The following is a 27,420-nucleotide window of genomic DNA, read 5'->3' on the forward strand; positions in this document are numbered from 1 at the left end:
AGTCACCAATGTAGCTGTTTGTTTTGTTTTGTTTTTGTTTTTAATTAAAAAAAATAAAAAAGCTTTTTCTTTTTTTATTTTTTACTTTCTGTGAATTACATTTATTTATATATATATATATCTATATTTTTTTTCTGAATATCATGTATTTATATATAGGCATTTTTATGTAGGCATTTATATATAGGCATTTTATAAATCCTGCAGTAGAACTTACTTGTCCTTAAACAGCTGCTCATATATTCCAAATTTAGCTATATTATATAGCTCATCTCCATTTCAAGTGTGTACACTTTATCTCCTCTCCCCAGGAAAGTACTTTACATTTTTATGTGCCTACCTTTCTCCTTTTTTTCTGGTGTAATGATGTTCATCTTCGTTTCCCCTTAAACTTATGTTTTCTTTATTTCTGTTTCTCTCAGTAGTCACAATTCCCCGTCCTTTGTCTTATGACTTATAGGGTTCTCATGTACACTAAAAATGCTTTTTTTTTTTTCTTGTCCAGCATTTGGCAAAGCAAGCAACTAAGTTTCTGCTACTATATATGGTTTTGAAGGCAATAAAGAGAAAATAATATCAGGTAGAGTGTCCTTTTTTTCTTTTTTCTTTTTTTTTCTTTTTTTTCACCTGTGTTCTAACCCTTATTCTCTGTGTTCAGTTCATAACTGAAAAGGTTATTTATAAATTAAGCAGTGTCATATGCAAATGTATTCCCTTGTTTCCTTGCTTTCCTGAATCTGTATAGGAGGTATTTATATGACAATGTCCTTCTAATTTTCTGTGAATTAATTATTTAGAAATTATTACTTCAATTGAAGATACCAAAATCTGATTCCATACATTATAAAAGCCCATTTTTCCTCATCTGGAGTATTTTCTGCTGATTCCTGGCATTAGTCCCCTAAAGTCAGTTCTAATTTCAATTAAAATGAACCTTCCTCACTCTAGTAAATAGACCTGTTGTCATATATTTGCTTTAGATAATCTTCTAAAAATGTGCATCATTCCTTTTACTTCAGTTGCATCCCTGGAGGGAACTGGGCACCTCCAGAGACAGTTCGGTTAGGGAGGCAGAAATGCATTTTCTCCTATAAATGATTATAGAGTCTAAGGAAACTGCACTTCTAATTTAAGCATCTTTGTCAATAGCTTAAGCTGATAGCTGTGCAAGATGAAGCTCAATTCAAAAACCAAACCCAGACATTTCTCAAAAGCTTCATTCAGACACTACTCACAGCTCTGTCTCTGCTGAAGACCAGAAGTCTTCAGATGCATTCATGACAAGGAAAAAAATAAGGGGTATGAAAACTCAGGCTTTCCTCCCTTCTCTTCCCAATGAATCCATACCCTCATAACTCATTAACATCTATTATTTGTCCACAGTTTAACTGCCAGACTAACCATAAGCTATAATAAGAGAAAGGCTGTGAATTATCAGCTGAAGTGGTTAACACTAAAAACAGAACAAAAAGCTAAGCACTGTGCAGTACATACATCAGTACTGTGTATTAAGATGCAAAATATCTGACTAAATCCTGGGAAATCGTTTCCAACTAGCATTTAGTTTTGCAAACCTATGCTTTTATTTTAGACCTGAAGAAGAGCTTCTGTGCTTGAAGAGCTATTTAATTGTCTCAAACTAAGCTGAATGAAGAAAAATTTTACATCAGTCTTTGGACATTGTTCTCTGTACATCCTGACACCACCATAGTTACAGCAAAGCCCCACTGAAGTGCTACACTAACCTATATTTGATTTCCTTTCCTTTCTAACCTTCAACATGTAAAAGAAGAAGTTAAAAGCAAGGGAGAAGTTCATGTTTGGTGTATGCCTTTTGACTTTCCTTTTGATTGCCATTTTTTTTTCTGAGAATCAAGAAAAAAAAAAGTATTAGATTTTCATTAGGTAAAGTGATCATTGACTAATTTTTCAGCAAGTATATAAGCCAATATTTCCAAGTAGCAATACTTTTCTGAGTTTTGCAGTATCAATACGTTTACATGAGAGTACATACTCTATGCAATATGCAGCTATAAAATCTATGATATACATCTATTACATATAAAACAATATACTATGTGAATATCTCATGCAAGTGAATAGCTTTATTAGCCCCAAAATTCACTATTGAACTCTAAAGGAATTAGGTCTCCACAATGGTATCTGCCTATCCAACCTCGTTTATATATGTCAGGAGAACACCTGTTTAAAGCAGGATAACAATCTTTACTTTATTCACTTTTTTTTTATTTAATTTGACTTTTTTAATTCACTCAAAGAGATTCTTTCTTAAAATATAGTGTTTACAATTTTATTATTGCTGATGTTATTTTTAAATTGTTTCCTGAAACTTTAAAAAAAATCAATAAATTAACAAATTTTGTGATTTTACTTAGTGTTAGATACGTACACTTTTCACTTAGCACATGCGGATATCTTCTACTTCCTGTAAGACACAGAAAAGAAGCAGCTGACAGTTGCAGTCAAAGCAAAAAGCATCTACAATTTATTTCTGTGAAGTCCAAACAACAGTAATAAAAGATTTAATAATTTAACATTCAACAGAATTCTTGTCTCTTTGCCTAAGTGTGGCTGGATTCTCCCTGTCTCTGTCAGACTCAGATGATTCCAGGTGCAGCTATTCCTCAATTACTGTCATCTGAGTAAGAAGAATTGTGTGCAGCCTCAGCAAATAGTGTCTCTCAGCCATTTATATTTCTGGAAGTGTTCAGAAATAGAAGTTTCTTTGATAGCACATAAATAAGATATTCCTGTAAAAATCATGATTCCAGATATAGTCAATGTACTTGCAGAGATTAAGAAGCCAGGCAAAGCTAATTCAAGAAGTAAAAAAACAAGGGGGGGTGGGGAGGGATAAGGGGGGTGGGCAGGGGACAGTGAACAGTTTTTTTGTTTGTTTTGTTTTGTTTTGTTTTACAGCACACTTTTCTCTTATACTTCTGTACCAAAAAATTTCACTTGTCTTTTCTGAAGTCTGGAAAAATCAAAATACAAGACAAAGAAATTTTGTGCTGAAAGGATCATAGTTGAATACATCACAATTTCCCTTCATTTTATTAATTTTGTGATGCTGGTAGTTATTGAATAGTAAAATTAAGTGTTTGGAAAAAATAAAATAAAATCCAAGCAAGCCTTCAGTTTTGCATTTGTAATAACTTTTTAATTGCTAGAGATGATAGTTTTTTCCAGTACTAAAGGAAAAATTCAATTAAAACTAATAAAGAGAGAAAGGAGTTTGAGCCTGTGTTTGAACACTGAAGAACACTTATAGCTTCTTAACATTCTGAATTTGAATTAAGATAAGAAGGAGACTTATGCAACTGACTACTTGTACATGCTGCTAAGGCTGGAGACTTTCCTCAACATGCAGTTAATGGAACATTTTAGTCTGTAAATTGATAAATAAATAAATTAAAGCACCACCTTTATAAATTTATAAAATCACATAGAAAAAATGTTACCAAATGTCACCACCATATTTTTAATGCAGTGAGATGTTCATTAAAATATTGAAGTGTCTGCTTAAAAACAGTGTTTGTAGACAGGGTAAAAACTAATTCTAGAGGGTAAGATAGGAAATAATTCATTCTTACTCTGCAAGGAGAATTTCAATTCATCAAGAAAAATAGTTCTTCTATTAAAAGTATTATTTTCTAAAAAGCAAAACTCCAGGACCTTTTTTACGGTAAAAATAAAATAAAATAAAATAATGCTCCTATCTATATTTATATATAGATATATATTCTTTTTTTTTTTTTTTTTTTTTTTTTTTTTTTTTGCATAATAGGCATGATATAATGGAAGCACAAAATTATATATTTTTTGGAGAAAACATTTCCTTTTCCAAAAATATATTTATTATATTTTTTCAATAACTTATTTCCTACCTACTGCTCATGCAAAGGTAAGAAAACAATGCAATTAATAAAAGTGACACTAATTATTCGTAATTAAAAATAAATAAATTCAAAAGACATAAAGCAGTTCTATTATCTGCTTGAATGTGACCTAAAATAATACGGGTGAAGTCACCAGAATGAATGAATAGGTTTCCTCTCTTTATTGGACATTGGTAGATATCTCTACTTCTTAAGACAAATTCTACATTATATTGTTAATAAAAAGACCTACTGGGCAGGTTGTTCACTACAGTATAAAAGTAAGTAGTGGAAAGGTCAAGTTTAGAAAAACTTCTGCCATGCTCATGGATCTGTTTCCACTCTGATGAACACTTCTTCCCCATCCCATGATACTTCAGGGTAAATAGAGACTTGTTATAAGCAATAATAATATTTGAAAGAAAGTCCTGGTATAATTCTTGAAATGTCCATGACTCAGAGACTGTTAGAAATGTAGTTTTGATTCTGCCTATCAGCCAAAGCTTCCACTTCTTTAAATGAAAGAACCTTTCAGTTATCTATTTCTAACTGAGCAAGGAACTGAAATATGTGGTACACCCTGCAGATACTAATGTAAGCAACTGCTTGGTAAAGCATAACACAAAAATAAATGTGTATATAAATTGAACTCTTCCTTCCTTCCTTCCTTCCTTCCTTCCTTCCTTCCTTCCTTCCTTCCTTCCTTCCTTCCTTCCTTCCTTCCTTCCTTCCTCCCTCCCTCCCTCCCTCCCTCCCTCCCTCCCTTCCTCCCTTCCTTCCTTCTTTCCTTCCTTCCTTCCTAATATACATACCTCTAGCTGATATTTCAAAGTCTAAAATAAATCAGATGACTTGTCTCCTGGATGTGCTACATTCTCTCATTTTCTTCAGCTCTTCTAAAAGTAAGTCTAGATGAACTCAGATTTCTACACCTTTTCTGTATAAAATTAGGTGAGATAAATGATACATCTCTAGCTTCTGAGAATACCTTGCCAATTTAGAGATGTCTAGATGAACACATATATTAAATATTATAATCCTATTAAAAATATTTTAAAGTTCCTAAATGTGAATTTAAATGTGAATAAATGTGAATAAATTATTTCCTTGTTTAGTCATGTCAGACAACACCATTACTGTGTAGCTGTCAAATTCAAGTTGGAAAATGCATTAGTTAACTTTTCTTGGCTTCTGTAGCCCATAACTCTTTGGTAGTGGTACTGAAATTTAATTTTAGTCAGTACTAAATTGTTAAATTTAACTAAGAGAAATAATACTAGGTGGTTATTATGATTTGAAATAGAAAAATAATCCAGTAATTTGAGCAAATACCAAATATTCAGAAAACATTAATACTGGAAAATATAGTTGTATAATATGTGATGCTGCAGTATATTTTCAACAGGAACACAAAAGCATTCATTAAAAATAAATAAATAAATAAATAAAAGAGAGAGAGTGAGAGAGAAGAGAATAAAAAAGAAAAAAAGAAAATGATACTGAAGTGTTAATCAAAAACTGTATTTCAAATTATATGACAATTTTGTTTCAGTTGATGCTTGTTTATTTTTCATTTACTTGGTGTTCTCCATGAAAATAACATTTGTTTCACACTTTAATATTTTTATTACTTTATGAGAAATCAATTAAACTATGATTTAGACTTTGCAGGGAGTTAATGGATAGCAATTTAAAGAAGTATTGCTGTGCTTCAAGTAACATCAAGTATCTTATTCTCCTTACATAATTTTTGTCCTTCCTACTGCTTAAGAAGCTATTAGGAGGTGCCCCTGACACTGTCTTATGATGTGTATCTGCAGAACTCCTTCCCATTGCTTCTGATCCAGATGTTTTATATTGGTTACATTATGTTTAAGAAAAAACGTAAGGCCATTACAGAAAGACAATGTTACTGCATTTGTTTACGAACACAAACAAATGAACAAACAAAACAAATCCATGATTACAGATTTTAAACTGAAAAGTTACAAAAATTCAAGACAAAATAATTTTTTAAATGTGCTCAAGAAACCCAGGAGCCACATTCAGTCAAAATCAGCCTAGCATACTTGTGTCTTGTATGTCTGAAAGAAGTCAATATGCTAAAAGCAGCTGTGATCTGCATGGATATGTAAATTACACAGAGGGAAAAAAAAAAAAAAAAGTTATGAGTAGATGAAAGTAGTGAAAGAGTGCAATAAGCAGCACTTTGCCATGCATCAGGTATGGGATGCTGAGGTATGTTAGCTACAAAGCACTGCTTTGGTGACTCAAAGTACCAATAAACCTCACATAGCAGATTCATCAACCTGAAGATACTGGGGAATCTGACCCCTTTGTATATGAAGTTGCCACATGTTATACTCTATTTGCTATTTAAAGCTATTTGTGAGAAAATTAAGCATTTAAATTTGCATTTTTGTTCACTTGAATTGGGATGGGCCTTATTTTCATATACTGCAAGAAAATGTATAGCAGGAATGATAAAACAAAGGCAGCCAATGCCTTGCACACAAGGCGTGCAAAGTCACCATGAGAAGCAAAAGAGGCTACTGACACGTTAACCGTTTTAAGGATGCAGCCTATAGCAGATGATATATTTTTCTCAAGAAGACATTTGTTCCAATCAGACAACTGGTAATGTGAACCCTGGAGAGGAACTATGAATGGAGATATCTCATTGGATGCCTTTTTGTTTCTTCCATTGCTAAGTGATTGTTTTCCACTTCACAAATTGGTATCAGCACTAAATGTGGACATGAAATTGTTCTCATATCAGAGTCAACTTCTAAATTTTGTTTGCCTTTCACCCACAAATATCTAAACCCTAATACTTAGCTTATCTTTCATTACCTATATTATATATATATATATATATATATATATATATATATATATATATATAATGTATATTCTGGTTTATGACCCTTTCAAAATTAAGTGAACTCTTTAAAAATGCATCTAGCATATGTAATTAGGCATTTTACTTTGTCGTGTCTGGGTACAGGTAAGCAGGAAGAATTAGATCAAAACAAAGTCTGCTGAGTCCTAATTAATATTATGAGGAATTTATGACCAGTAACTAGCCTTGGTTTCTGTATGACTACACAAACAAGTAACATCATTTTGGGACATCATGATTCCCAGCTCACCTCCTCATTGTCTGTAGCAAAGATAAATGTTTACTCCATCTTAAACATGAATTTATCTAAAATGCAACAACAGAAAAGCCTTTCAAGAATTCTTGACTGTCTCTAAACGTTTAGCTTTGTACTCTGTTGTTCCAAGTAATAATTATTTAACTTCTCTGTGAAGAAGAGGACCTTTTACTAATAGGCTTCACACTGCATGCTGACATTTCAGGAGGTTGCTATATTAGTTCTATCATTCAGAGCCATGAATTATTGATTCACCTACACTATTCTCCTTCAAACCACTGAACTACTCACCATTGTACTGATGCAAATAGCTAATAAATAAGCAGAATGTAAAATGACTTTATTCAGCTTTAAAAGAATATCATAAAGTTTTAGTATAGCCTGCACTATTACTAGTGCTAGCTAGGTAGTAAATTTTGTTTGCAGCTTTCAAGCTTTATGCACCAGACTGCCATCTCCAAATTAGTTTCAGCTTCATATTTCATGGGGATTATACACTCATTTGTAAGGTAAAAATGCTGCAATTCTTCCATCAGTTCTTCATCATGTTCCCATTCTCAAACCCCAATGCAATGCTCCAGAAATCAAAGCTGTCCTTCCCTTCCCTTCATTTACTACGGGATGTAATTCTTTTACACAAAGTTACATTTGTGTGAATCAGGAAAGATTGTGGCAATATGTGGAGCTGCACCATGGAGAGAAGTATGGAGAACTGTTTAGTTTCTAAGAAAGCCTTTGTTATTAAGATGAATGGCTTATATTGACAAAGTGAGATGATAGACTTTATAAAGTACAGTCCCTGACATTAGCCTTTAAAGGCATTTACAGCCTGCTGTAAAGGTTGGAAACATTATACAGGATATTTCAGATATTCCAGAAGTGCTGTAAAATATTCTGTTCTACTAGCTTCAAAATAAAGATAACCTGAAAGACTTTCATTGTAAGGCATCTTCCTACAGTGGGAATGTTTTTATCAAAAAAATTCAATAGAGGTTTTGGTGAGCTCATCCTGTTTGTTTGTGTTTAATGGGCATAAAAATTTTAAAATTTTCTTTTGCTGCAGGAGCTATAATAGATTGACTACTGAGATACTGATACAATGTGTGCAATACAAAGATATTCATAAAAATAGAAGCAGTACTGGAATATTTCCCTGTTCTCCAACCTCAACAGAAAAGCAGCAAAAGCAGTGATTAGTTACACCTGGACCATTTGCTCTGAAGGTATTCATTATGCTACAGCACACAGTTTCTTTTGATGAGCAAGAAAGAGCACTTTTCAGTCACTTTAGATCCTCCGTATACTTTTTTTCATTTAAGAAGTTATGAATTTTCTCTGAGAAAAAATAGAGAAATATATCTTTAGTGCATTTTATTTTCTATATAAAGTAAAACTAAACAAACAAACAAACAAAAAACCTGTGGTTTTATGGGAATTCAGGTAGAAATAATAAAATTCCAAAAATATCATTTGTGTGTTTTAATACGTGAGGACAAAATGCTGTAGAGACCATGATAGGATCTTTTGTCTGCTGGAAATATTAAGCTTCTTAAACAGAAGCCATCTAACTAAGTTTCTGAAAACCAAATGACTACAGAAATACCTACTAAATATGTTGGATGCTCACACCATGGAAATGCCCACAGAACCCATTTAAAATTTTTTTTGTTCTCGCTTCTGGGAAAGTGTGAGCATCGTTTCAGCAAAGCTTAGCACTATGGGGACATGTGGTCCAGGCGAAGAACAAGCACTAAGAAGCTAAGAGACTCCTGAGGGCACGTGAATTTTGTATCAACCTCTCCTTTTACATTGCATTGGGGCATGGAATTCCTGAAGTGACAGAGCTGACAGAGTGTTAATTTACCCCAAAATGGGTTTTACAGATTAGGCTGCAGTCCTGGAGGCCTCAAGGTATCTCTTCAGTTCATCACACATAAATAGTGACTTCAGAGCAAGTTCAAGTATACTCTATGTACAATATATTCCAGCCACATTGCTGACTGCAATGCTGGAGACCCTTTATTTTTATCCATTATACCGAGTTTTTATGATTTGCTTATAACTGGAGAGGGGAAAAAAATACTTCACCCATAGTTTTACGTGCCCTAATTTCTTACATCAGATGACATGATTCTTCCAGAAATCTTGTAGAATAGCCTTAAAATCTCACATCAGCTTAGAGATGACATCAAAAGGTTAAAATTAATTTACACTTTGAAAAAGTGGATCTTCTCTATGGATTCCACAGATTATGGAATGTGGTCTCACTCATAAAAAATGTGATCTAAAATGTTTTAAGTGGGATATTCTGGAAAATTTTGCATTGGGATAATTCCATTCTGTAACTTCTCTTGTTCATCTTGATCATTAGTAAGCTTCTTCAAAGATCACTCTGCATACTTCACCTGTTACATGTCTAAGGACTAAATATAGTTTTATGTTGTCCTGGTTTCAGTTAGGACAGAGTTAATTTTCTTCCTAGTAGCTGGTAGAATGCTATGTTTTGGCTTAGGATGAGAAGAGTGCTGGTAACACCCCGATGTTTTAATTGTTGCAGAGCAGTGCTTATACCAAGCCAAGGACATCTCAGCCTTTTGCTCTGTCCTGCCAACGGGCAGGCTGGGGGTGCAGTGAGAGCTGGGAGGGGACAGATCCAGGACAGGTGACCCAAACTAGCCAAAGGGTTATTCCATACCATCTGACGTCATGCTAAACAATATATAGGGGTGGCTAGCTGGGGGAGGAGGGTGGGACTGCTCGGGGTTAGTCTGGGTATCGGTCAGTGGGTGGTGAGCAATTGCATTGTGCATCACTTGTTTGTACACATTATTAGTAGTACTATTATCATCATTGTTGTTACTATTATTATTGTTACTATTATTATTGTTATTATTATTTTCCTGTCTTAATAAACTGTCTTTATCTCAACTCACAGGCTTTACTTTCCAGTTTCTTTCCCACATCCCACACAAGGATGGGGGAGGGTGAGTGAACGGCTGTGTAGTGTTTAGCTGCCGGCCAGGTTAAACCACTACATGTCTTCAAGTTTTCTACATTACAACCCCTTCCATTCATTTAAACGGTAAGATTCTGATTTTTCTGGTGCCCTTTAACAACTAGCCAGCAGTAGGTTTGTATCTACAGATAGATTTAAGTTCCTAATTATATCTACAAGAAATATATAAAGAATATTTTTGAATGTTGTTTTTATCCGATAGATTGATAGGATTCCTTTCTACTAAGCATTATGATAATCATAAATTATATGGTGATGTGGTGGGTTTTTGTTTGTTTGTTTTCTTGTTTGTTTTCCATATAAGATCCTTTGTGCTGAACTTCCTAATGCTGGAATACTGCAATTTTCAGCCTTAATGTAGTTTCCAGGTAATACAGCGGAAGAAACCTGTATGATACAGTAAATTGAGCCAGCATTACATGTCATTGTTTACTCACCTAATTTCTTTTTGGACTTTATTGATTTTAGTAGTTTCATGTGCACCACTGCAAATATAAAGCTAAGCAAGGCTATATAAGATAGACACCTTACAGTTTCTAACTTTCCACTATATTTTAATCCCTACTTTTCTTTCCCTTTTGTTTTAAAAATGTCTATCCTCTATGATAGTTTTTCTTATTTTTCTCCTTTTTATTTTTCTTTTTAATGGAGGTCACTGTTTTTTTCATGAAATAAAGCAGACATCACAGAAACACAAAACTGTAGGGGTTGGAAGGGACCTCAAGAGATCATCAGGTCCAACCCCCCTGCCAAAGCAGGCTCCCTAGAGCAGGTTGTCCCTGTAGGCATCCAGACAGGCCTTGAATATCTCCGGAGAAGGAGACTCCACAACCTCTCTGGGCAGCCTGTTCCAGTGCTCCGTCACCCTCACCATGAAAAAGTTCTTTCGCATGTTAGTGTGGAACTTCCTGTGATCCATTGTGTGGCCATTGCCCCTTGTTCTGTCCCCACAAACCACTGAAAAGAGGTTGGCCCTCTGTCTCCCACACTTCAGGTATTTGTAAACATTGATAAGATCCCTTCTCAGTCTTCTTTTCTCAAGGCTGAATAGACCCAGGTCTCTCAGCCTTTCCTCATAGGGAAGATGCTCAAGGCCCTGTATCATCTTTGTGGCCCTCTGCTGGACTCTTTCCAGGATATGCCTGTCTTTTTTGCAACAGGGAGCCCAGAACTGGATACAGTATTCCAGGTGAGGCCTGAGATAGGCATCAGTTAAAGAAAAATTAAGCAATTTAAATACGAATATGCATTGGGTGAAGAAACTTTAAAACAAAAAGCAAAATGAAACAAAACAAAACAAAACAAAGCAAAAAAAATATAGAAGCAAATTTCACAGGAATGAAAGCAGAAGATCTGTCTTTCCATCACTATCCTGGCAAACTCTCTGTTTGCATGTGAACCCTCTGTTCTGGACAGAACTGTCTATTAAATCTTTCTATAAAGATGTCTACATACTCCCTCTTGTCAATGGTTAACAATAAATATGGACCACTATAGAGAATCTTCATGTAAATTTTATGGAATGCACTGAGCCACATACATTTGCCATTCACTGAAGGGTGGGGAAGAAATAAATGACAATTGTGAAACCATATAAGTATCTCTATTGGACAATGTCCAGATTGGGCATGTGGACAATTTTCATCTACATAGCACAGTGTACTTTGAAAAATGGAGTAGAAAGTATTTGGCTATGGGGGTACTATGTGTTAATGCTCTGTAAATATTCATCAATACTCACAAAAAATGGACATGAGAAAGTAGGGTGCATATATAAATTACTATAATTCCATGGTGCTGTGTTCATGCTCATGAACAATTTACATATGCTGTATAGAAAATAAATTGCACAATAAAAGAAACACAAGGTCACTCTAAAATATTTAAGCACCATTATGTAGTATTTATCCTACTGCTGGATATTATTGGATATAATTCTGAATATTTTCTAGTACAATATGCAGACTTCTTCCCCTTTTCTCAAAAGCAAAAGGAGGAAAAAAATAAAAAAGATAATTGGATAATTGTTAAATCTGTCACTTTAGACAAAAGCTACCTAGGTGTTGGAGAGCATTGTGAGCCTCATTAAGTATTTTTCTTTCTCTTTTTAATTCTCATCATTCGCTTACGTTTCATAAGGTGCTTTGTAATGGAGCCAGTAAGGAAAGCAACCACATGCTCTGTATTAAATGTACAAAGTCTTCTGAATAATCTGCCTTTGAGATACAATTTTGAATTGCTTCCACTGAGAGTCAGTACAAATTTATCTAGTTGGTGCATGCATGGTCATTTTGTGCAGGCAAAGGGAGAGGGACAAGCAGCATGAGCATCACCTTCATGGCTTCATCATCCAGCAAAAGGTGCTCTGCAAGCAGTGTCACAGAAGTCAGTGTGATTTTAGTAAATACACTAAGGTAAAATAATGGTTCTTTGCCATGTAAATAACTTGAATCTACATGATACTTTACAGCATATCTCCCACTACAATAATTTGGCAATACATTTCAGTACAACTAAAATATTCTGAAAAGACAGAAAAATGCTTTCAATATCATCCAAAATGATGAAATAAATTTAGACAACGTATCTGATTTTTCACCCATTTCCTATAGAACAGTGTAATCAAGAAGTAGATATATGCTACTACTGGAGTTCAGAAGTTTTCAAATACTATATATAGCTCAATATATATACATATATATATAGCTCAAGAACACTGGATTTGAGTATTTGAGATAATACATACTATTCCATCAAACACTTAAATAAATATTGCAAACCAACAAAATAGACAGACCTTAAAATTAGGCCATGACCGCCTAAAGTATCCAATGGGTGCATCTAGATGTTTTTATGATGGGAAAAGCATTAAGCCAAAATAAGGTGAAATTGCATCAGACTTATTTGAGACCACAAACCTAAAGCAATATACATCACTATAAGAAGTTTCTGTATCTGACAGATTTTTTAGACTTCTGGAATATGTCAATTTAACTAATTGTCAATTAATTAATTTTAGATATATTTTATGTGGAAATACACTTTAATTACTTCCCATATTTATCATATATTCACCTGGAAGTGAAATACTTTATGTCAGTCAGATTGTATATAACAGCATTTTGAATAGGCGTTTCAAATCCACACAAAGGCCATCAGGAAATACAGATATTGATGGAAATAAAGTCACCTTTGTCTTTTTTACAAATTAAAACAAACAAACAATATTTCCTCTATTAAGCAATGAGAGTACAATATTTGTATTTATTTTTTATTTTGCTGTACATGTTAAGTAGTACATTTGAATTGTATGTTTGTCACATTTTTTCTGTAAGTTTAGAGGTGGTGGGACTGTTTCCATTGGTGTGTTGTTTTTTGTTTGTTTGTTTGTTTGTTTATTTGTTTTTTAATTCATTTTCTTCTCTGAGTGAAAACATTTTGTGTATATTTTAGACCACTGTTACTCACTCAAAAACAAAACCAAAAACCATTATAGAACAGTTTGAAACACAGCTGATGCTGAATAATTCTTGAAGTTTTAGTATAATTTTATTAAGTTGTTTTTATCAAAAATGAGTTATTAATTCAGGTAGCTTACAAGGAGAACAATTCAAATTCAATAGTGCGTTCTTGCTTAAACATACCAAGGGAGCTGACCCAATATCATCTCATTAATTTCAGTGGGCTCATATCCAAAGCAGAAGCTAAAACTTCCTATGACAATTAACAAAGAAGAAAGGACTCAAGTGAACTAAGGATAATTTTGAAACACTACAATTCCTTTTGGTTGAAGAAATGTTTTTCAGAATCGCACACCACTGGATTATAGTTGACAACAGAATTTGATTTCTGCTTTTATTAACATAGCGATGATGAAGAAGAATATAAAAGCTTTAGTCTGAGTCCTTTCAGAATCTGAGGTTTTAAAAATAAATAAATAAATAGAAAAAAATGTCACTTGATATCATTAAAGTCACTTGATATCGTTAAAGCAGATATGACAGGTAAAAATGTATAGAGTTTGAGTCAGTGTTATTCATCTTGCACTGAAAGTGTTTGGTTACACACACAAACACACACTGGGTAACGTGTTTGTAGGAACCATGTTTTAAGAGGCATTTAGTAGCGATTTCTAATAATAATCACACTTGTTACTGAAGGTTAATCCTCTGGGTATTAATTTAGCTTTCTCACAAAGCAGACAGTGTCTGTATTCATCTCACTTCACTTAACATATTAGCAAAATTAAGGTCTCTATAGGAAAAAAAAGCTTTATTTCAAAACAGTGAAGCTTAGCCAATGCAAAAGTAAACCTAGCATTTACTGTGGCATGTTCAATATACAGCACAAGAACATGCATTTAGTACTCAAAGAAAGTGAAGTAATACACACTTTCCAGCTCTGCTGTTTATGTATGTCATATTTTCTGAAAATTTCTCTTGGCATAATGAAGGTTCAGTTTCATGCTAAAATAGCCTCTTATATACAATCTTTAAATGCTTAGATAAATATGCTGTTAAAGTAAAAATCTTTATATAGCATTTTATAATTCAAAATATGTGTGATTAACTAAAAACATTTTTTTTCAGGTGTAATTAAGATCATTTTACAGTTTAAAAAGACCATCTTTATTAATAAAAAAATAAAAATATAAAAGAACAAGCCCCTCTCACTAAAGCAAAAACAAACTAATTTTTAGTCATTAATTTAGTGAGGCAGAACATTTTCATTGTATAAATGCATTGCAACACATGTTGCTTACTGCAAAAGTGAGTTCACATAGCCATTTGCTACAAGGCTTTATTACAGTGTTAACAAGTACAGATGATCAAAGTTATGTTATTTTGCTCATACTCGCTAGAAACATTGTCTAAAATCACTATGAAACACTGAATGAAATGCTCAAAAATCCCAGTGTTTATTATTTACATGAAAATATAGTATGAGACAAACAGGCTCTTTTTATCATTACCTCTTATTAAACATTCACATGCTTGTATTATGTAAAGCATGCTTCACATACTTTTATTAATATGTCCACAACACGACTAACATAACAAAATAAAATACAGAAAAATAAGTGTTGTTATGCTGAAATCATGATTAGTTACCTGTGTTAATGTGGTCACTTGGAGTACGGTCAAATGCTAGACCTGTCACTGCTCCTCCTTAGCAGATAGCATTGCCATTAGCAATCCAGTATGGCAGAAGGATGGTGACAGCTTAGCTGGGTAAAATTCAGTGTCTATGATACAATTATTACGCTACTGATTACTTCAGACTTTGGCGAGTTATTCCTTAGGGTATTAATTTACTGCTCTGACTGTACAAAACAGATCCTAGCGCTTTACTCTTTTGAGGGCTGTCACTGTAATTATTCCATATGGTGGCACCAGTAAGGTTTTTCCTGTGCATCTTTCCCATTGAACCAATGTTAGGATATTTTCAAGCCAGCCAGCCAACAAAAAAGATCTTTTCACTGCTTTGGAGCACTGCAAAATACAGCAATCTCCTTTTAAAAATAATGTAATGATTTCAAAATCTTACTATATTTTACTGAGGAGCAATCCTACATGTTTCAAAACTTTCTGAAGGAAACTTCTGAAACTTTATACCGATCAACTAGAATTCTGTTTTTATGTATAATGATATAGGTACATTAGTTAGGCACATAGGTACCTATATTTACATATATACAACATTAATTATGAACAGAAATAAATTTTAAAACATCTGTTCAAAAGTATTGAAGCATACTATCTCAGCAAGTCTGAATGTCCAATATTATTTTTATTTTTGAAACTAGAATCTGAACTAAGTAAATACCATATTGGTAATTAAGTAGTACTTATTCCACCATAATTTTATATCTCGGTGTCAAAGTTTTTCATAAAAGTTCATAGCTCCTTGCATTTAGTTGCAATGCTAAAGTTAAAAAAATACTATCAAGAGTAGAAACAATCAATGTGAGAAATTCAGTCTCTAAAGCTGGAAACTCCAAGGTAAAGATGATACCTACTGATAAGGTAGTTAACCTTGAATTTGAGACATTTCTTCTATTTCTGTCTCTGTTACAATGTTATTTTTCAGTACTAGATTTCTTTGTGTGTAACAGGAAAGCAAAGAACAGAGAAGAAACATTTTCAAGAGGTCTTTGTCAAGATCTTTCCTGAGAGAGGGCCATAAATGAGGTAATTAAGCTTGGGAGCCAAGGCAGTATCGTCATGGATTCAAGGCTGTCTGGGAGGAAAAAGTCAAAAACTGTGATTGAATAACTGGGTTTCCCTGTGATAAAGGTCAACAATCTTAAAGTCTCAGAATGAGTATGTGAGTATGTCAATTTATCTTATTTTATATATTTTACATTCTTATCAAAGAGCAAAGAGGCAAAAATTGGCAATGAGACCACACTACTTAGATTTTAGGAGGAGTGGTAAAGATTTCACATCACCACAAAAGAAAGGAAAAGTAAATGTTTCAGATTAAAATTAAATGAAAAAATTGGCCTGAACATCGTTTTTGAAAAGTAAGTTTTCTTTGAAAATTATTACAAGTAGTAATAATAAAGAGAACTTACATAAAATGTTTGCAAAATAATTAAAATAATGATCAATCCAGAGCATATGTTGATGCCTTCATACTAATAATCAATGTTGCAGACTCATTTGGTTATTTTACCTCAACTAGGCACTAGCCTCCCTTCTTACAGAAAAAAAAAAGGAAACAGAGAAGGACAATGACACTGAGTGTAGACATGTATCTCTTGCACAAGAAGGAGCAACATGATAAGAGCTGTGATACATACAGTATTTGCATTACAAATAAATAAAATGCATATAAATATTATTATGTTGGTTCAGTGACATCTGTGTCACATGTCAGATGTGACATAAGATGTGTCACATCTGGTACAGGTATAATGATAATAAACACAGAAAGTCACTCGTGACATCTGTGCTTATTATTGTTATTTCTACTGAATGGAGTTTGGGAAAGTCACTCATAAATGTGTAAGCCTGGATGGAATTTCACGGCTTCTTTTCTGACCATTTTGAAATATATGTGCTGCTTTCTTTTCAGGCTTCAGACTTACTCCTTTAGGTTTACCCACTGCTGACAAGCTTCTGATAATACTGTTCTGTTGTTTGTTGCTCAGCTGAGCTGTTCCTTCCTTTTACACATCAGAACATTGCTGTGTTGATGGATGCAAAGAGCCCCTTTGATCTGTGGGCATTTTTTAAAGCAGCGAGTAAAACACTCCATAGCAGCAAATTAATGTGTTAACTAGTTTTTTTTTTTTTTTTTTTTTTTTTGGGGGGGGGGGGAATTTTTCATCTTTAGAGGCAAAACAGTTTTTTTACAGAAACAGCCTGTCCTATTTGTGTGTGTGTTTCTGTTTGTTTTGTTTAATTACAATTTACAGATGCACCTTGTCATTGTGCATTTCCAATATTTCAACAGCATTTGACTCTTACTAACAAAATATCATGAATATACCTGTAAAGTAATTTATTTTTGCTTATTTGCAATTTTTTGAAGTGACATTTATTTAACCAAATATAGCTATCTACAATGTATACATCTAATCAATAAAATGGATGTTCCTGTATAGAAGAGGGAGAAAAAAAAAGACAATTCTTAGCTGGGAATGATATCATCCCAAAGAAGAAATCCATTCCATCTAATGCAACTAGTTATAAAAGCAGCTGTTTTTCTTCCTTGTCTATAAAAGAAATCTGATTAGCAATATCTGCTTGGTTCAGACATTAATGTTTATGCTGCACATGTTTGAGATTATATTTAGATTATTTAGATTTGAGATTTAGATTATTGAGATAAATCCCTGGTTTCTGCTTTTCTTTCACCTCTGGGCTCTTTCATTTGAGTATCATTTCAATGCATCACCTGTATCTTTGGAAGGATTCCAAAGCCCTGGTATTCCTCACTGAATTTTGTATTACTGGCATTTCAAGTACTTAAGACATTGCTAAAAAGTAAGTTTGGCCTTAAGGAATCAAAAATAATTCCCTCTCAATATTCGCTGAACAAAATGAATAGTAAATCCAAATTTAGATCTCTTACTCAACAGAAACAAATAGGGATGCTTGGTCAGCCATGAGCACTCTCTTACAGGACACTGAGGTTGAGCTTTAGTAATCAGGAAAACATTTTCATGTCTGAGTGACATTACTCTGCTGTATATGTCTTTCAAGTCCTCCAAAGGAGAAGAGTTCTCAGTGCCTTCAAGCTATGACTGGAATTAGAATTGATAATGCCTAGAGTATGGGGAACTTCAAACACAGTGTGATGCACAATTTAAAAGCAACGTGATTATTTCATTCAAGAATATCCATCAGATAGGTTAAATACACTGCTGTATGTGTAACTATGTAATCTACCTAGCTGCAAATTCAATTAACTCTTAGATAGATACATTTCAAATTGTCAGTTTACAAGTAAACTCTCTTTGGGGAAACAGACAAACAAAAGACCGCAACTGTACATTCCTCAACTACTTTAAAATAATACATTCCAAATTGAACTAGGCCTTATATTGTGAAGGAAAATAAGGCCAAACACCACTGCTCCAGATGAAAAATGTCTGTATATGCCACCAACAATGTGTCTGTAGTACATGCCACAGCATATTTGCTTAACTTAATGGGATCAAAAAGAGGGATACCACCAGAAACACAATTCATTCATTACTGTAGTTCAGAAAATGTACTGCATTCTACTCTTTACACAGGTTCTAATTTTCTGTTTCTGCATGTATAAATTGATGCATGCAAAACATCAGGAGGTATTGATACTATTTTTGCAATGATCTAACAATTAGTTTTTATTATATATATATTTACTAACATAAGACTATGGAGAGGGAAGGGTATCTTGCATGTGTGTGCATATGTGTAGATTTTTTCTCTATGTGAATCCGTGTGTGTATATAGATAGGTGTTCATGCACTCTGTAGGTTAAGTGCATTCAGTAGCATTTGGGAGTCTTATACATTCCAAAGCTTTCTAAGGTTCTCACATGAGAAAACAGACAACTGCAAATATTACTGTTTGTTTCATAGGAACACAAGTTTCCCATTTAATGATTTGGTAAAGTACAATATTTAATAAAGTACAATATTTAATATTTAATAAGTGACTTTAGCCGTGAGAAGCAGAATAAACTATAATAACAAAAATAAACAGAGTGTGATAATCCATTCCTTAGTAGGTATCTCTGATAGAGGTTGCCTTAAACCTTGAAATTTTAAACTTAATATACCTTTATAATTTGTGATAATTATGATAATTCTTTTAGGTACTTTTATATGTATACAAGCAGTATACATATACAAGCACTCACTTCCTTTTTGAATCATTTTCAACTTTTTTTGAGTCTCGATACTCAGTTGCTGTGTATTTCAGTCATGTTTCTTACAAATGATTAAGCCCCCCCCCCCAAAAAAAAAAAACAAAAAACACAAAGAAAAAAAAAAACACTAAGGAACCTTCAGTGACTCTTCAATTTTGTTGTAATTCCATTGGAAATGTTGTCATGTTCATATTTAATGAGAAAGGAAAATTAAAAAAAAAAATCTTTTTCTGTTTCAGCTCATAAAACATTAACACATCCACTATTGTCTTCTAAGATCAACTGTTCTTGTGAGAGACAGTACTCTCTTGCTCATTTCCATATCAATTTTGCTCTCTATCCTATTCTTTATTCATATAAAGTCTTTGATGTTTTTTGACTATAGCTTTACTAATGGTAGACTCTTAAATTCAATTCTCCAAATTCAGTAAAGGATCTGCTTGCAGACACGAAGCAAACAAGACAGCCTTCTTTGAGGCTTCCCATGTGTTGATGTCCATCATGGAATAGATGAGACCAAATGATAAAAGTAGAGCAGAACTGATCAAAATCCTAAAAGTTTATTTTCATTCAGAGTATGGTGTCTTCCTTCGTGACTCCCACATGATAACTCTTTATTCCCATATGTTTTTAAATTTGAAACATTCTAGAGTGGTAGCCATTTATTCCAATGAGATGGGGGCGGGGAGGAGGGGGGAGAAAGAGAGGAAGGGAGGAAGGGAGAGGGGGATGGAAGGGAGAGGGGGATGGAAGGGGAAGGGGAGAGAGAGAGAGAGAGGCTGGATGTTGCCTCTTCTGGCAAGATAATTATATCATTTATTGAGTTGACTCCAGTAATAATAAATACACTTTCACACTAGGAGGTGATATATATCTTCCCAATGTGAACAAGTAGTCTTTTGTTAAGCTGTAAAAGATTTAAACATTTATTAAATTCATAGTAGAAATGAATATAAATCTGATTCTATGAGAATGCTAATACATTATCTTTACTGCAATGCACTGACAAACATATCAATTCATGTAGGACAAGGCTTTTTTAATGAATGGGTCAACTGCTATTGTGTCTTGCAACAACAGAAATGTACTATAGTAGAATGTCTTGATATCAAAACAAGCAAACAAACAAATAAACAAGCAAACAAAAACTGGCCAGAACTGAGCAACTCTGCCTATTTTAGAAAGGATTTTCAAGAGAATTTGAAGTACATGCATGTCTTGGGACAGATTATTTCTCACACCAGGGTAGCCTGGTCTGATTAAATGGAGGTCTAAGCATACTTCTTAAGCAAAATGCCAGTTACTTGCTGTCCAAATGTGCATGAGCTTACTACCATGAGTGAATTACAAATAACAAGGATGGAAGAATGGGCAATGAGAAGGAAGGCCCATGAGTTAGAAGGAATATACAAAATGATCCATAAGAATTCCAGGATAATTTACCAATGTGCAAAATCTCAAAGACTTCTGAAGATCCAAAATATTTTAGGAAATTTCTTTCAAATTAGGAAAGTAATAATCATTTAAACATTCATATTAAGCCTGAGGACAAGAAAGTCACAGGTATACATATATACATATATATACATACAGCATGTGAGGGAAATATTGGAACATTGGGGGAAAAAAAAGGAAAGAAATTATATAAGTTCTTAAACCCTACTGTGATTGAAAACAAACAATCAAACAAAAACAAACAAAAATTCAACCATGACTCATGACAAATAGCTATGTGTTAATTAATCAGCTAGCAAAATCACTTACTCTCAAGATCATTTTATTCAAGCTGTTTGTGTCTATCCGTGTATATATGTAAATATATGTCCATATATAAATTTCCAAGTTTGTCATGCCAATAGAGTGTCATTCATTACAATTACTGCCAGGTCATTATTCCTCATCTGATGAAAATAGATAGATAGATAGATAGATAGATAGATAGATAGATAGATAGAACTTTAGGTTTTTATTTTCTATAGCCTGTATACAATAGGGGAACTAAAACGCCCTAACATGGTCAGAAGGAAAAGAAATTCAGAATGCTTTCTAGAAAACAGGCAGAAAATCTTAATTCCAGCAAGCAGTAAGCATACACTTACTTCTTTGGTCGTGGTTTGGTGTCCTATATAATGAAAATTTAGTCCCAATTTGTGGAAACTTGGCAGGGTATAATTGTAGTTATATATCATCACAGCAAGAAACAGATTTGCAGGAGAATTGTCCTCCACTCTATTCCATTGAATTTATCAGTATCACTGCATAAAAGCCTGGGATAACTTCTGAAAGAGAATGTGGAGTAACAAAATAAGCCATAATCCAGCACATTCTTGTTGCTCATGGTCTGCTCAGAATGGGGAGCTTCAGTGACAACCCAGTTTGCAGTACATTACAGGCTATTTGGTGCTGAAAAGTTCAGGAGGCTGTTTTGCAGCTGCTGATGATTGTAGTAATGAGAAGAGTTTAACAAAAGAAAGGTATTTCAGTTACCCTACCTAGAATGAGTTATGGTGTGTTGCACCAGTACTAAAGTACCATTGCTTTACTTGTATCCCATGCCAGCTGTGAATCTACTCCAATACTGAAAATGCGTGGCAATGTTAGTGAAAATTACTGATAATATACTCTGATTCTCATCAGGAATTGACAGCTCAGACCTGGTGATGCAACTAGCATCCTCACACATTTTGTGCGCTTGAGGTAGATTACATCCACATGCCTTCCTAACTGCCTGCATTAACAGTAATTTCTGGTTCCTAAATCTGTGGAAAATACTACAACAGCTTGGTAAGTAAAGTGGGTGATCTCAACAATAACAACAACAACAAACACCTGAATCAACAAAGAAAATAGATCTCTTCTCTTCTGAAGTTTTTCATTTTTGCAGCTGACTCATATTTCAGGTTCCTTAGAAAATCCTGTGCTTTCTCATCCAAGTATTTCTGCCATCTATATTATATCTGAATTGAGGGTACCAGCTTCCAATTTTGCCTGTAGTGCTTGTTTTCTGGGGGCAAAGTGCTGAGACTGAATTAATTTCCACCCTTCCCTCATATTTTTTCACCCCAAAATAATAAATAAATAAATAAAAGCAAATAAAACACAATAACAGAGGTGATTTGGGTGATTTGTTCATTAGAAATTTAATCAGAACATTTCTAAAGATTGAGAATAAATTCCTCTTTCAGCTGCTTGATGTGCCTTTCAAGAGGCCAGGGAGGTGGGGACAGCTTTTAGCTCTAACAGCTTAAATGAGGTCAAAAGGAGCAAACTAGTAGTTGAAAAATTGAAAATTTGCTGGAGAAGAGAAAGGAAAAATCTCCTACTTGAATTGTGAGTTACATCAATGCCCTTCAGGAATGCATTTGAGTGGTTGTGTTGCCTGTGTTTCTGAGATTCTCTTCGTCTGTGACATGACTTCTCCTGACACTATTGCAGTGTGTACATACATTAATGTACTGTCTGCATGCTTTACTTTTTGCCTTCCAAAACCATCTGAAATAGCAAGATCTCTAAAAGCTGTGAAGACCAGTTCTTCTCTGAAAACTCTATCAAAACCATCTCAGTCTTACACCTATAGTACCTTGACAATACACACATCAGCTGTCCTACATTTACAAATAAAATAACTTATCTCACAAAACAAAACAAAAATAAACTGAACACTCACTTGATATAAGATAGGATTTGTACATGGATAGGTCTCTATAATCCTACACCACTGTATTGCCATCCTTTTCAGCTTGTGTTCTCACTCAGGGTTGCTCTGTCTTATCATTGCAGACAGCAATTCAGATTTTGTAGTACAAGAATCATCAAGCTCAATACCTGCCCTTCAACAGCACTTTGCAGTAAATGCTCTAGAAAGTGAAAAAAAAAATCTAAATTTGATATAGGATGATGTGACATTAGAACTCCTATGCTGAGTTGATATAACTAGAAATCAACTGAAATCTGAAAGTATGGTATTTTAAATTCCTTGTGAAATGTGTATATTGAATTTTGATAACAGCAGATATTCTTTTATTCAGTGTCAGTCACATGTTGAGACTTTTTTTTTCTTTCCCAAAGAATTGCTACACCTCAAAGACCTCTTTTTTCAAAGAATTATTAGCCATGATTTATTAAAAAAGCATATAAACTATCTATTCAAGGCATTTTATTGTTATTATTTTTTTTTAATATTGACTTCAGTGACTGAAGTACACTTAAACCATTTGTAGATTTTATGAGATAGAAGAATTTATTAGCACTCTGTAGGATAGGATTTCAACATGACTAATAAATTGAATAAATGGTTAAAAATCAACAATACAAAATTCAATGAAGAAAAATGCAAATTACTGCTGCTAGAAAGGAGAAAAATAAAAGTAGAGATTCAAAATGAAGATAGCTGTTTAGCAGCAATATGATACAAAAGGATGTGGGAGTTTTGATGGATCATAAGTTGAATATGAGCTTTACAGGGAAAAAAAATCAACTTGATTTATCCTTACAAATGCTATCTAAATAATAAAACAGATAAAAGCGTAAATTCTAATTGACTCATGTGCTGTCTCAGGGACTGTTAGTACTGTTTTAGATTGTGGGGAGAGGGTAGATTTCAGTCAGCTTTTTAGGAAGACATTTTTCTTAATGATGATGGTGAGACACTGGAACAGTTTTCCCAGATGCTCCATCTCTGGAAGTGTTCAAAGCCAGGTGGGATGGGGCTTTGAGCAACTTAATCTAGTGGAAAGTGTCCCTGCCACCCTGCAGAGGGTTTGGAACTAGATAATCTTTAAGGTCCCTTCCAACCCAAACAATTCTATGACACTACACTTTATTAAAGATGTAAAAAATAGAAAGGACATGAAAAATAAAAAAAGAAGAAAAACAAACGAACAACGACAACAACAACAACGAAGTTAAAACAAGGGTTAGGAAATGTGTTGCAGAAAAGTTTGAAGAAAATAAATTTCTTCAATTAAAAATGTCAAGTAGACATAAAAACAGTCTTTCAATTTATAAAAACTATCAAGCATAGGATGATAAAAATAGTTCTCCCTTTTACCTGGGATTAATGAGTATTACAAGAAAATATTCATAATTTATTGGTAAATATAAAATATAAAAAATATTTATATTTTCCTGAGTAGCAGAGGGGCAAGCACTGATCTTGGTCACTCTGTTTTGACTAACAATGGGACGCAAAGGAATGGCATGAAGCTGTGATGGAGGAGATTCAGGCTGGATGTTAGGAAAAAGTTCTTCACCAAGAGGGTAGTTGGGCACTAGAACAGGGTCCCTAGGAAGTGGTCACGGCACCAAGCCTGTTGGAGTTCAGGAAACATTTGGACAATGCTGTCTGACATAGTTTGATTTTTGTTTAGTCCTGTGTGGAGCTAGGAATTGGACTCAATAATTCCTGTGGGTCACTTAGAACTCAGAATATTATATGGTTCTGTGATTCTATATTTTCAGCAAAAATCATTAAGATTTAAGATTGCATGCTAGGGACAAAATTCTTTGGAGACTTGAGTGCTTGAACAGGACTGATTAGTAGAGATTTTCAAGATGTGAGTATATGCTGAAAATGTGCATTCCTTGCACATCAATTCCAAATGTAGACAGCCATTATGCATAAAGACATATATAACAATAGAGAGGTGAATTTTAGCAAGCTATAAATAATTATAGATCTTTTTGATATATGTGAATAAAATTAAAGAATTTATAAACATGAGTTCCATGGGCACAAAAGCCAATTACAATTACAACTACAAAACGAACAACAGTAATAATAATAAAGTCAAATTCCATTCAAAGCAATAACTAAAGTAGTATCAGCATCTGATAATACAAGTAGTACTTCGGCAGGTGTATGAAATCTTTAGACTTTGACCTTTCCTGGCTCTTGCTGCAAATAAGACTGCACCAACAGGATCTCCAAGGGCATCAGATCGACTCTGTTAGTCATTATATTTTATTATTATATCATTTTATCTTATGCTAATATGAAGAAACTTCCATCAGTGAGCAATTATTTTTCATGTTCACTAGGGACAGGACAAGAATAAATGAGCTTAATGGAGAAGATTGGGTTTGATATTAGGAAAATACATATAATTATACAGATTGGTAAGTGCTGAAAACAGTGACAAAGTAAAGCCATAGAATTTCCTTCCCACAGAAGCAAAGGTAGGAAAAGACCCTAACCAGTAAAGCTGATAAGGACTAAGTGCATTTGCCATATGCCAACAACTTTGTTTCCATAAATAAACTACAAATCACAGCATCACAGGACCAGAAAATAATAGAGCTAACAGGTAGCTGAAAAAAAATAAATGCTGAATTCACAGCAGAATAAAATACTGTTGCACTTCTTCTATTGTTAGTTTACCTAAATTGTTCTTAAAAACCTCCTGCAACCTCCTCAGGCAATCTATTCTTGCATTTGTACTCCTGAACCAGTGCATGTACAAACCCCTACAGAAGTAGACTATACAGGAATATCCAAAGCCAAATGAAGCAAAACAGATACAGGGGATGGGAGAAATATTGCTATCAGCAACTTCTGATGTTATTTTTTGACACAGTTAGTACTTTGGAAACGTTACTGATAGTAGAAATTACTGGCATGTTTTCCACAATTCTTGTAATACTAAATCATGAATCCCACACAAGGGAATAATCTAAGCAGCATAAAAATGTAAATCTTAATTTACAATCTGATAAAACTCATTGCTACAGACAGGACTCATAATGAACAGGCAAACTGTCTGGGCTGGGAATGTAACATTGGCCATTATCAGCCGTCCTGCAAACCCAGCCTTCCAAAAGAAACAGAATTGTAACTTTCTGCAAGAATGCACAGTTTTTAAAAGCTTACTATTTTTTTTTTCAATTCTGTTGCTGCTTGAGAGCAATGAGCTCCCATTAGTTGAGGATGAAACAAAAATTAACATTACGAAAAAAAAAAAAAATCCACTTGTTTTTAAAATACGCTTAGTTAGCTAAATATAATTTATGTTACCAAGTGACAAAAGTAAGAATCAGTAGCATATGGACGTGGTCATTTGTGTTGGTGATAAAAAATATACATCTGCTTGAAACAGATGCACTGTAATATTGCCTTTACATTCTATAGTGTATGTCTGCGGGTGGCAGGGCCAATAGGCAAAACTGCCCATTTTCGGATTTCTTAGCATCAAGTGAATTTTATTTCCAGAGTGTAAATTACTTGAATACTTACTATACAGCACAATGCTGTGACTGACATTGATTTAAAAGCAACTTACTCAACACAAAATATTAATACTACATGTATGGATACAGCAAATGCCAACAACAAATATTTTCTTTAATTTTATTTCTCGTAATAAAATTGTATTCTACAAAGCCAAATGTTCATTGCACATATACACAACTGCATTCGAATAATATAATTTTAATTGACTATCAGTTCAGTGAACAGTATCTAACTACCTGAAAAAGGAATTAACCTTAAATATTCAGTGATTTGGTTTTTTTCTTCCTCAGCCTAATGCCAGAGAGTTTGAAGTGAGATAGAAAAAAAGATGGAAAATACTTACATAACATGGCTTCTAAAGTTACTGAGAAACTACCCCATATTGCTTTTATTCTAATATTCCAGCACAGTCGTAAAAACATTAATTGTACATAATCATGATCCATTTTTTAAAACTATATAGTAACTAGGCACAACATTATTTCTGAATTTTATTAATTACCAACAGTACTTTCAAGTTATGGAACCTACGAACCTACTGATTCTAGCAGAAAAGCACTAGATGTTATATATATATATATATATATATATATATATATATATATATAACATTTTTATAATCATTTTATTTAATTGGTTTATATTAAAAATGCATTTTTTTCTAATCCTCATTACTGTTGCTACCATTGCTACATTACTACCATTTTTGGCATCTCAGGATATCTTGATAGTTAAGCAAAAAGAATTATT

The 27,420-nt window shown here is 33.6% G+C and overlaps 1 protein-coding gene across 4 annotated transcripts in view; it reads right to left on the minus strand.

Moving 5' to 3' along the window:
- Positions 1-27,420, minus strand: part of CNTN5 (contactin 5) — a 698,727-nt gene that overhangs the window by 568,141 nt on the left and 103,166 nt on the right. The window contains exon 1 of one of the 4 annotated variants that reach the window (XM_072032764.1): positions 2,411-2,429. The exons of the other annotated variants lie outside the window; for them this stretch is intronic. The gene's annotated coding sequence lies outside the window, so the exon portion shown is untranslated. Of the gene's footprint in view, positions 1-2,410; positions 2,430-27,420 lie in introns of those variants that run through there. 4 annotated transcript variants of the gene reach the window in all.

Source organism: Anas platyrhynchos, chromosome 1 (assembly GCF_047663525.1).
Source record: "Anas platyrhynchos isolate ZD024472 breed Pekin duck chromosome 1, IASCAAS_PekinDuck_T2T, whole genome shotgun sequence".
NCBI lineage: Eukaryota > Metazoa > Chordata > Aves > Anseriformes > Anatidae > Anas > Anas platyrhynchos.